The sequence below is a fragment of the Vicugna pacos genome, chromosome 16 (genome assembly GCF_048564905.1).
Source record: "Vicugna pacos chromosome 16, VicPac4, whole genome shotgun sequence".
Classification (NCBI taxonomy): Eukaryota; Metazoa; Chordata; class Mammalia; order Artiodactyla; family Camelidae; genus Vicugna; species Vicugna pacos.
This window is the reverse complement of record NC_133002.1, coordinates 59183280-59192663: the sequence shown is the minus strand read 5'-3', so window position 1 is coordinate 59192663 and position 9384 is coordinate 59183280.

Below are 9384 nucleotides of genomic sequence, written 5' to 3'. Positions count from 1 at the left end.
AGTCTGTTTCTGTTTTGTAAATAAGTTCATTTGAATACACTTTATTTTAAAACAGTAACACTCAGGCTTCTTGCCCATTTCCAGAATAGGAGAAGAATTAAACAAAGTCTCTGTTTCACCCACTCATCCACCCATCCATCCATCCATCCATCCAGTGTTTGTTGAGCAATATGGTGACTTTAAAGCATCTCCCAGAGTGGAATTTGGTTTTATTTACATTGTTACATTGTCTTTTTAGTTTAGAAGCTTTAATTTTTACTGTAGTCAAATGTAATTATCTTATTCTATGTAATCTGTGCTTTTTGGATCTTAAGAAGCCCGTCTCTGTCTTAAAAAAAATGTTCTATAGCACAGGGAGCTATATTCAATATCTTTTAGTAACTTACGGGGAAAGAGAATATGAAAACAAATATATGTATGTTCCTCTATGACTGAAGCACTGTGCTGGACACCAGAAATTGACACAACATTGTACAAGGACTGTACTTCAATAAAAATGTATTTTAAACGTTCTATGTTTTCTCCTTTAAGTTTTCTTTTTCATATGCAAGCCTTTAATTCATCAGGAATTGACTTTCATGCATGGTATAATGTAAATGTGGATTTTACGATTTCCTTTACGGAGAGCCAGGTATGCTGATACCACTGATTGCACGGCTCAATCCTCCCACCATCGATTTGTGCAGATACTTCTGTCTTTGCCAAGTTTCCACATCTGATCATCTGCTTCTGGTTTCCCTGTTCTATCTCATTGGTCTATTTGTCTTAGATCCAAGCCATACTGCTTTATCACTACGCATCACTTTATAGTATTTACACCTGAAAGGGCAAATCTCTAATCCATCTTCTTCAAAATTGTCTTGGCAACTGTTGGACTTTCCCATGTGGATGTGGTGGCAGGTGTGGTGGACCACGGGACGGTAAAACAAGATATATGGCGTCTGGGTTCCTGGACAATCTCAAGAACCACAAACATCAGCCCTGGACCACCTCCAGGTATTCACATGAGGCAGAAATACCCATTTTGCTTAAGTCACCATCCATTTGCATGGATATCAATTAAGTGCAGCCAAATATTTATCTTAAGTCATATTTTTTCTTATTTTAATTAACCTGGCTGAAGATCCTGATAAAAATACTGAATCAAAATGATGGAGGAGGTGTCCTTATCTTGTTCTGGGTTTTAAAGAAAATAATTCTAATGTATCATTAAGTGTGATTTTCTTTGTAGTTTCTTATTGGTTTAAGAAAATTTCCATTTATTCTGTTTGCTGAGAATTTTCTTTAAAAAATCATGAGTGGATATTACATTTTATTGAATGCTTTCCTGCATCTAATAAGATGATTATATATATGGACTTTCTCCTTTAATCTTTTAATGTGGTGAATGACTTTAACAGATATTTTAGTGTTAAGCTCTCTTTATATTCCTGAGTTTAAGACTGTGCTCATGATAAAGTATTTATATATATAGATGGCTGAATTTGGTTTGCTAATTTTGATATAGGATTTGTTCATCTGTGTTCCTATTTTACTTTCTTTTTTTTGTTTGCGTTCCTATTTTTCTCGTAGGTGCTGTTCTTGCCTGCTTTTGGCATCAGAGTTCTGCTCCCCTTACAAAAGGAGTTGGGGAGCCCCTCCTCCTGTCCCCATCCCAAGAAATTCCTATGGAACGGTTTGTATCTGATAAGGGCTATGTGCTCCTTCTAGGTTTGGTAAAACTTGTCCTGCTTTTACTGCACAGAACTTACAAGTGCAAAACTTACTTGATGATACGGTCTGGTTTGGCGGGTTTTTTTTTTTTTTCTTTGCAAACAGATTTCTGACTACTAGTTTAATGTCCTTAATGCTTACAGGTTTTCTGTTACTTTTTGAGATAGTTTTGATCATTTCTACTTTTTTCTATGCATGTGTCTATTTCATCTGTTTTTAAACGTTTTCACATAAAGTCGTCCCTAATGCGCTATTTTTCTAAAGAACTCTACTGTCTGGTTATGTCTTCCTTTGTGTTCCTGATAATATTCACTTGTGATTTCTCTTTTTTTAGTGATCTTTACTTCCAAATGTTTACCTACTTTGTCTTCTTGAAAAACCAGCTTTGCATTTGTTAATTATTTCTTTTGTATATTTGGTTCCACTAATTTCTGTACTTTATTATTTCCTACCTCCCATTCTTTTCCAAATTTCTCTGGTATTTTTTTCTAATTTCTTGTGTTGAATGCTTACTTAATTTTCACTGTTACTCGTTAATGAGGTTTTTAAATTGCTCATTACGGCTTTAGCCATCTCCCGTGTTTGGGAATGTAGTCCTTTCGCTGCTGTTCCGTCCTAAATAGTTGATATTTTTATTATGCTTTATCTTTTGAATTATTTAGAGGTATGCTTTTCAGTTTCTAAATATTTGTGATTTCTCATTTCTTTATTTAGTGTCAGGAAGTGATTGAGAGGATATCAATTCTCTGGTATTTGTTGAAACTTCCTTTGGAGACTAATATCTGATTAAATTTGTTAAGTGTCAGATGCATTTGAAAAGAATGTTTATTTCCTCTGTATGTCTAGATCATGCCGTGCAAGTCTTCTATAGTCTTACAATTAAGCTATGATTTTCTGAAACAGATTTGTTAAAATTTTCCACTGTGATTGTGAATGACTGCTTTCTCCTGCAGTTTTCCTTTCTCTGTTTGACACTAAATACTTAGATGCATGGAGGCTCAGGATTGGCGTATTTTCTTGAAGAATTATTTCACTTTTTAAATATTAAAATATGGTATGGGGGAGCTCAGTGGTAGAGCATGTGCTTAGCATGCACAAGGTCCTGGGTTCAATCCCCAGTGCCTCCACTAAAAATAAATAAATAAATAAATAACCTAATTATCTCCTCCCCAACAAAAACATTTAAAAATTAAAAAATCAATTTAAAAATATATATGGTACAGCATAGTGATTCAGTTATACACATGCATGTTCTTTTTCATTACAGGTTACTACAGGCCATTGGACATAGTTCCCTGTGCTGTACAGCAGGACCTTGTTGTTTAGTGATTCTGTATATAGTAGTTTGTATCTGCCAATCCCGAACTCCCCAATTTATCCCTCCCTCCTTCCTACCCGCCTGGTAACAATAATTATTTCTTTTATTATTGAGTAAAGACTTGCTTTTTGCCTTAATGACTCCTTTGACTGGCAGTAATACTGCTGGGCCAGCTTCCTTTTGTATATATGTATTTTTCAGCCTTTGTTTTCAATCTTCCTGTGTTGTTTGGGGTCAGTTGTACCTTAAAACGTTTTGTGTAGGTAGATTTTTTTCATCCAATCCAGCTAGTCTGGATTTTTTTTCGTCCAGTTAGTCTGAGTCAATTAATAGGCAAGTGTAACGCATTTACCGTTATTGTAGCTGTGGGTATACTTGGATTTGCACCTACTGTCTTATCATGTCTCTTCCCTAATTTTCCCTCCTATCTTACATGTTATTCTCAGCTAGCATTTTAGTTTCACTTTGTTTTTAACCCCCTTGATTCATCATCATCATTATTAATATTGCTGTTAATTATGGGAGTGCTGGAGTCAGCCTCTGCTCTCCTGCCTCAGCCTTTAACTTTTCTGTTTGTCCCTCCTTCTTTTGAATGTGGACGCTCATTTTAAAAACCTTTTGAGAGCGGCATTACATTCTGTTCTGCTCATCCTGGTGCTGGAAGAGAGGAGAGGAAAGCCCCCGCTGGCTTGGGCTGCCACGTTGCTGGAAGCCCCTCTCTCCTGCCATTCACCTGCCCTCCTCCTGGGTGTAACATAAACACAGACATGTTTCAAAAGGCCCTTTAGATAGAGGAGCAGGGAGGGAGGGACCAGAGCCAGCAAGGGAGAGGAGGATAAATGGTGATGGTGGAGCATATGACCTGAGTGACCGCAGGGCTGGTCTCTACAAGGCTAGACGTGGGGTCAGAGAAGGCCTTCTTAAGTAGACAGCTCAGGTGCGGTGATCTGAGAGACCCCTGCAAAGAGCAGACATCCTGTGTCTGACTCTAGTCTCTTTTCAGCGGTAGCACGACCTCATGGGAACCAACACCTCGGTTGCTAGAGGTCAGCGCCACGGTCAGCACCACGGTCAGGCCAGGCAAGCCTCCTCCCTCCAGCGGAGGTCCAGCCTGCAGGTCATCTCAGCCCCTGAGGAGCGCACTGAGACCCATGACTCTAAAACTGAGGATGGAAAGAGGACACTGGAGGGAGAGCTTCACAGAGAGCCAAAAAGGAAAAAAAAAAAAAAAGCCCGCTGGGGAGGAGGCATCAATCTCTCGTAAGATAGAAGCCTGCTTGCTTCCCTTCTCCAGTCAAGCAGAGGAGACAGAAGAGGCAGCGTCGCCAGGCTGCCACAGCTCCAGAATCACTGCTGAGTAATTGCTTGGAACTTCAAACCTGGGATGGGGCCCTTCAAGCCATATTTCATGGGAGAGATACTGAGCCCCCATCGGGAGGAAGAAATACGGTTGTTAAACAGGCAGCTAATGGGACCCATTCATCTGGGGGCAAATGAGTGTGGTTCATTAAGCTGAGCAGGCCAGCTTCAGAAGACAGATGCAGAATTAGCTGGAGGACGGGAGAGGTAAGACAGACACTGGCGGGAGGTGGGGTAGAGGGAGCTCGTCTTCCAGGCGGTGATACTGGAACACGGAAGGAAGGGAACTGGAGGTTTAGTTTCCTTCCCCGTTCCTTCCAAGGAACGTTTTGACTCTGCGGCACAGACTTCAGTAAAGGAATCCCCAGTCAGTGCATGTGACCAGCCACCCCCCTCCAAGATCACCAACTTCCGCTGTTAAATTCCAACCCGAATCCAGAAAGCTGCTCTAACACCATCACTCCAACCTCTGGGTAATCAGAAAATGGAGAATAAACTCCCCTCATCAGGAAAAAGTTGGAACCTACCTGCCCTGGGAAATCTATATGTAAATTCAGACAGGTTTGCAGTCTTCCTGGAGCAGTATTTTTGGTCTCCCACCAAGTCCCAAGCGAAGATGAGACAGGCTGGCAGCAGACTGCGGGTCAGAGCTAGCACTGCCAGGAGGAGGAGTTTCTGTTTGGGCGAGAACGAGGCAGGGGGGTCCACATCCCCAAACCATGTCAGAAGGTGTCTGCTTTGTCCCAGAGAGCCCCAGCCTACAGCTTACTTTCAACTCATTACATTGTAACTGATGCACTTGGAGAAAATAAATAAATAAAAGAACACAGGTGGAAGACAGCTAAATCGTTTCAGATGTTACAGAGCAAAGCTTTCTAAAGGCACCACTGCTCAGCCTCCCATTGCTGTCCGAGTCAGCCTGGTCACTGGCCACGCCTGCCTTCCATGCTTTGAGGCTCTTGGTCACCTCTCCCTGGTCTTGCCTAACACCTGGCATCAGTCAGCACAGGCTGCGTGGTGCCACGGTACAGAGACAAACACCCCGCCGGTGCAGGGGCTCCTGTCCATCGTGGGTCAGCTACAGCCCCGCCTACAGGGGCGATGGAGGCAGAGGTTGGAGTGATGTTGCCACAAGTCAAGAAAACACCCGGAGCCACCAGAGGCCAGAGGGGGCCAAGTGCAGACTCTCCTCTAGAGGATTCAAAGGGAGCACGGCCCTGTGACACCATGATTTCTGACCTCTCGTCTCCAGGACCATGAGAGACTCCTTTTCTGTTGTGTTCAGTTTGTGGTTCATTGTTACAGCAGTCACAAGAAACAGATGCACATTATCTTCACTCTGGTACCCAGGCTGATGGAGCTGCCTCTACCTAGACCCCTGGAGGTTTTCCTCTAAGAAGAAGAAAGCCAGGCACAAAGCATGAGCTGGTTCTCAAAGCTTCCAGCCCAAAATGACTCAATCACTCTGCTCACATTTCATTGGTTGGAACAGGTCACCTGGACATCCCTGAGTTCAAAAAGCAGGGAAATCTAATTTTCCACCCCAGAGGTTGGCAAAATTCTTCTGTAAAGGACCACAGAGTAAATGTTTTAGACCATGGGCTGCCTGGTCTCTGTTACAGCTACTCAACTCTACCATTTTAAGGAGAAAGCAGTCATAGACAAATGTAAATGAATGTGTCTCAATAAAACTTTATTTACAAAACAAGGTAGTGGGCCAGTTTGGCCTGTGGGCCACATTCTGCTGACCATGCTCTACAGGAAGATGCAGGGGACGCCAGTGGATGGTAGGACAGCCTAGCACCGGTTCCTTTGTGCTTCTCTCTTCTAGGTGTCTGTTGCTGCCTAGCAGCAAATCACCCCAAACGTAGCAGCTTAAAGCAACAACCATACTTAGCATTGTTGCTCACAGTCCTGGGGCTTACTTACTGGAATTCTTACTGGAATCTTTCCTACAGTTGCTGTCAGACAGTGGCTGCGGCTGGAAGCATCTTGAAGGCTTGCGCACACTTGCACGTCTGGGGCCTGGGCTGGCAGCACCCAATAGCTCAGGCAGCTGCCACGGCTCCTGGGCCTCCCTATCTTTGTGTGTCTCTCCATGTGGTTTCTGCAGCGTGGCAGCTCTTCCTTGGTGGCTCAGGGCTCCAGAGGCTACTGGAGTGCTACAGACATCATGCCCCCCCCCCGGCCACATGCAGAATTTACTGCATCAGGGGTGAAGGAGAATCTGTCCCTTGGCTCTTGAACCCTCTCCTCACTCTCTCCAGAATATTAGAAGGGAAAGTGTGAGCCAGAGCACAAGGCAAGGGGGTTAGACCGGGCGGTGGGGGGAGATGAGCAGATACTCTGCTGGGAGGCTCGCCCACCCCCGTTGGTGGAAGGGTGGGAGTAAATCCTTCCAATCCCAGGCATAATGAGAAGTCAGGGGACCCCAAGAGAGCCTTGAAATGAGTCCCCTACAGTTGAGAGATGCAAAGGACAAACACTGGCCCAGCCTGAAGAATCTCACATGAGTGGGGACGAGGGAGACATCACGGCGGGGAAATGGGCTTGGCTGTTCAGATGGTAGAGCTGGAGGGGGTTAGGGGAATGGGAGGGCGGCCCTCAGACCCAGGCTTGTCAGCCCCAGCAAGGAGGTGGGATGTTCCTTGTGCACCAGAGAGAACCCAAAAGAGGCCGCCCAGGGACCTGTCTGATGGGAGTGGGGACGGTGCCCAGCAGGATGCTGCACAGGTTCTTGATGCATGTCTAGCCAGCAGACCATTCAGAACTTGAGGAGCACCCCAGGGGTCCCAGGTACCCCAGAGTTTGATGGGCAGCCTTTCAGGAACCCCCAGAAGCCAGGAGCAGAAGCTTCTCTTTGCAGCCAGGCCCCAGAGTGTTGTTACAAAGGGGCGAAGCTCTTTTACCATCCCGCTTGTGTGCAGGAGCCTCCATGAACCCCTCGAGGCAGCCAGTGGTCTGGGGCTCCTGGATTTCCTGCTTTTGAGCTGCACCTCCTCTGCGCGGCGCCCCTCACAGAGATGGGAACCTGGTAAAGGCGATTTGAGGTGGGGAATATCGAAGGCAAACTCAAAAGAGTGGGAGAGTAGGAGAGAAATAAAACCTCATTGGCTTTGAAATTTCGGGAGGGCTCCGGGTTAATTGCGGTGCCAGGAGCTGTGTGTGGGATCTGCAAAAGCGTGCCCCTTCGCCGTGGCCGGGGCGACTTCTGGAACACTCCTCAATTAATAGCCGTCCTTTTCTGCTGTGGTTTCTGGGTCTCTCATCAGCCAATTGAACTGTTCTCTTGGAAACAAAGACCTGTTCTGAAGTGCCGCGCTTCCAGTAATTTCTTTCCTCCATCTCTTTGTCTGGAGAAGAGTTCACTGAATGGATGACAAAAGCCCCCCTGGCGGGGAGGGGTGGTTGCTATAGTGACCAGGGTGGGCCACTCTTAATTTGCAGAGGAACAATGATGAAGTCGCTGACCCTCTGCAGGAAGCCTGAGGTTGAAATGACCATTGTCTCTCAAACTCACCCCCATCTCCGAGTGAGGGAGAAATGAACCCACGTGGTCCATGCAAACACAGGGTAAGAAGACCGCCCGAGGCCTCGGGGGGGCCCTGGTTGGCAGCACTGCTGCTCCCGCTTCTTTCCAAATGTGTTTGCCATGATGCAGCCCCTTCCAGCTCTCCGGGGAAACAGTGCACACGTGTAGGCAGTGCATTTAAACAAAGCATCATCCACCTCCCCAAAGGACAAATTGGGAGGAAACAGCTTCCTAGGGCAAGGGCTGGGAGGAGGGTGGGGCACGTGCTGGCATCGTCAGCTGCCTTCCTAGTCGGGCAAAGCTTGTGCTGGTTTTTCTTTTATCTGGGGATGAGACCAAGCAAAAAGGGAAACCGAAAAGGAAGGAGGATGAGGACCCCAGTGGCCTTCACCTCCCATTCCTGAGCCTCTAAGCCCTCCCCCTCCCACGTCCTGGGGCTTGGGGCTCCTACTTCCAAGGGGGCTGGGGTACACGACCGTGTCCTCCATGCACAGAGCCCAGGAGTTTTTAATCAGATTCACTCCTGATTCAGGAAAGGCCTGGGAGCCAGTAACAGAGTGTCCCCGGCAGAATAATGGCGCCCAGAACATAATGGTCCCATCCTAATCCCGGGAGCCTGTGAATGTATTACCGTCCATGGTGTGATGCGATGTACATTCCGCCTCTGTCCCAGGTCCGAGGCACAGAGCTCCTAAGACCCTCGCGATTTCCCGGGTGTCAGGAGTGACCTCTGCCATCCTCGGCCCCTTCCGACCTCACCTGCGTTGGTGCTGCCGGGGAGACGTGGGGTCACCCTGGATGGTCTCCGGATGCGGCTGGTCTCAGGAAGACCAGCTAATTTGAGGATCGGAACTTTTCGCTCCACCCACAGGCCCCCAGGGAAGGAGAGGGGCCTGGAGATTAGGCTCCGTGGAAAGCTCGTGATCAGGGAGATTTGAGGGGCTTCCAGGCTGGTGAGGAGGGCTCATGGCAGCTCCCCAGGGACAGAAGCTCCTGCCCTCAGGGCACTTCCGGACCTCTTCGTCCTCTGGCTGTTCTTCCGTATCCTTCAGGATAAACGTACCAAAACGTAAGTAAACGTTTCCCTGAGCTTTGTGATTTTAGCCATTTTAGCAAATTATCAGCCCCGAGGGGGTCATGACAGGAATCTGGATTCATAGCCGGTCGGTCAATCTAGGTGCGGGGTTGGGGGGTTTGAGTCTTGTGGGACTGAGCCCTGAACCCCTGGAGGCTGATGCTACCTTCAGGTAGTGTCAGAATTGAGTTCCAGGCCCACCAAGCTGGTGTCCGCTGAGAACTGGAGGACTCCTTGGTGTGGAAGCTGCCACCCCCTCACCCCCAACACGCACGCACATCTGGCGTCAGGGGCGTTGAAACGAAGCTTTCCCTCACACGTGACCCAAAGGACTTTGCCGAAGGGGCTGAGGACCTTGAGACGGGGAGAGCATGGTGGATTATCCAG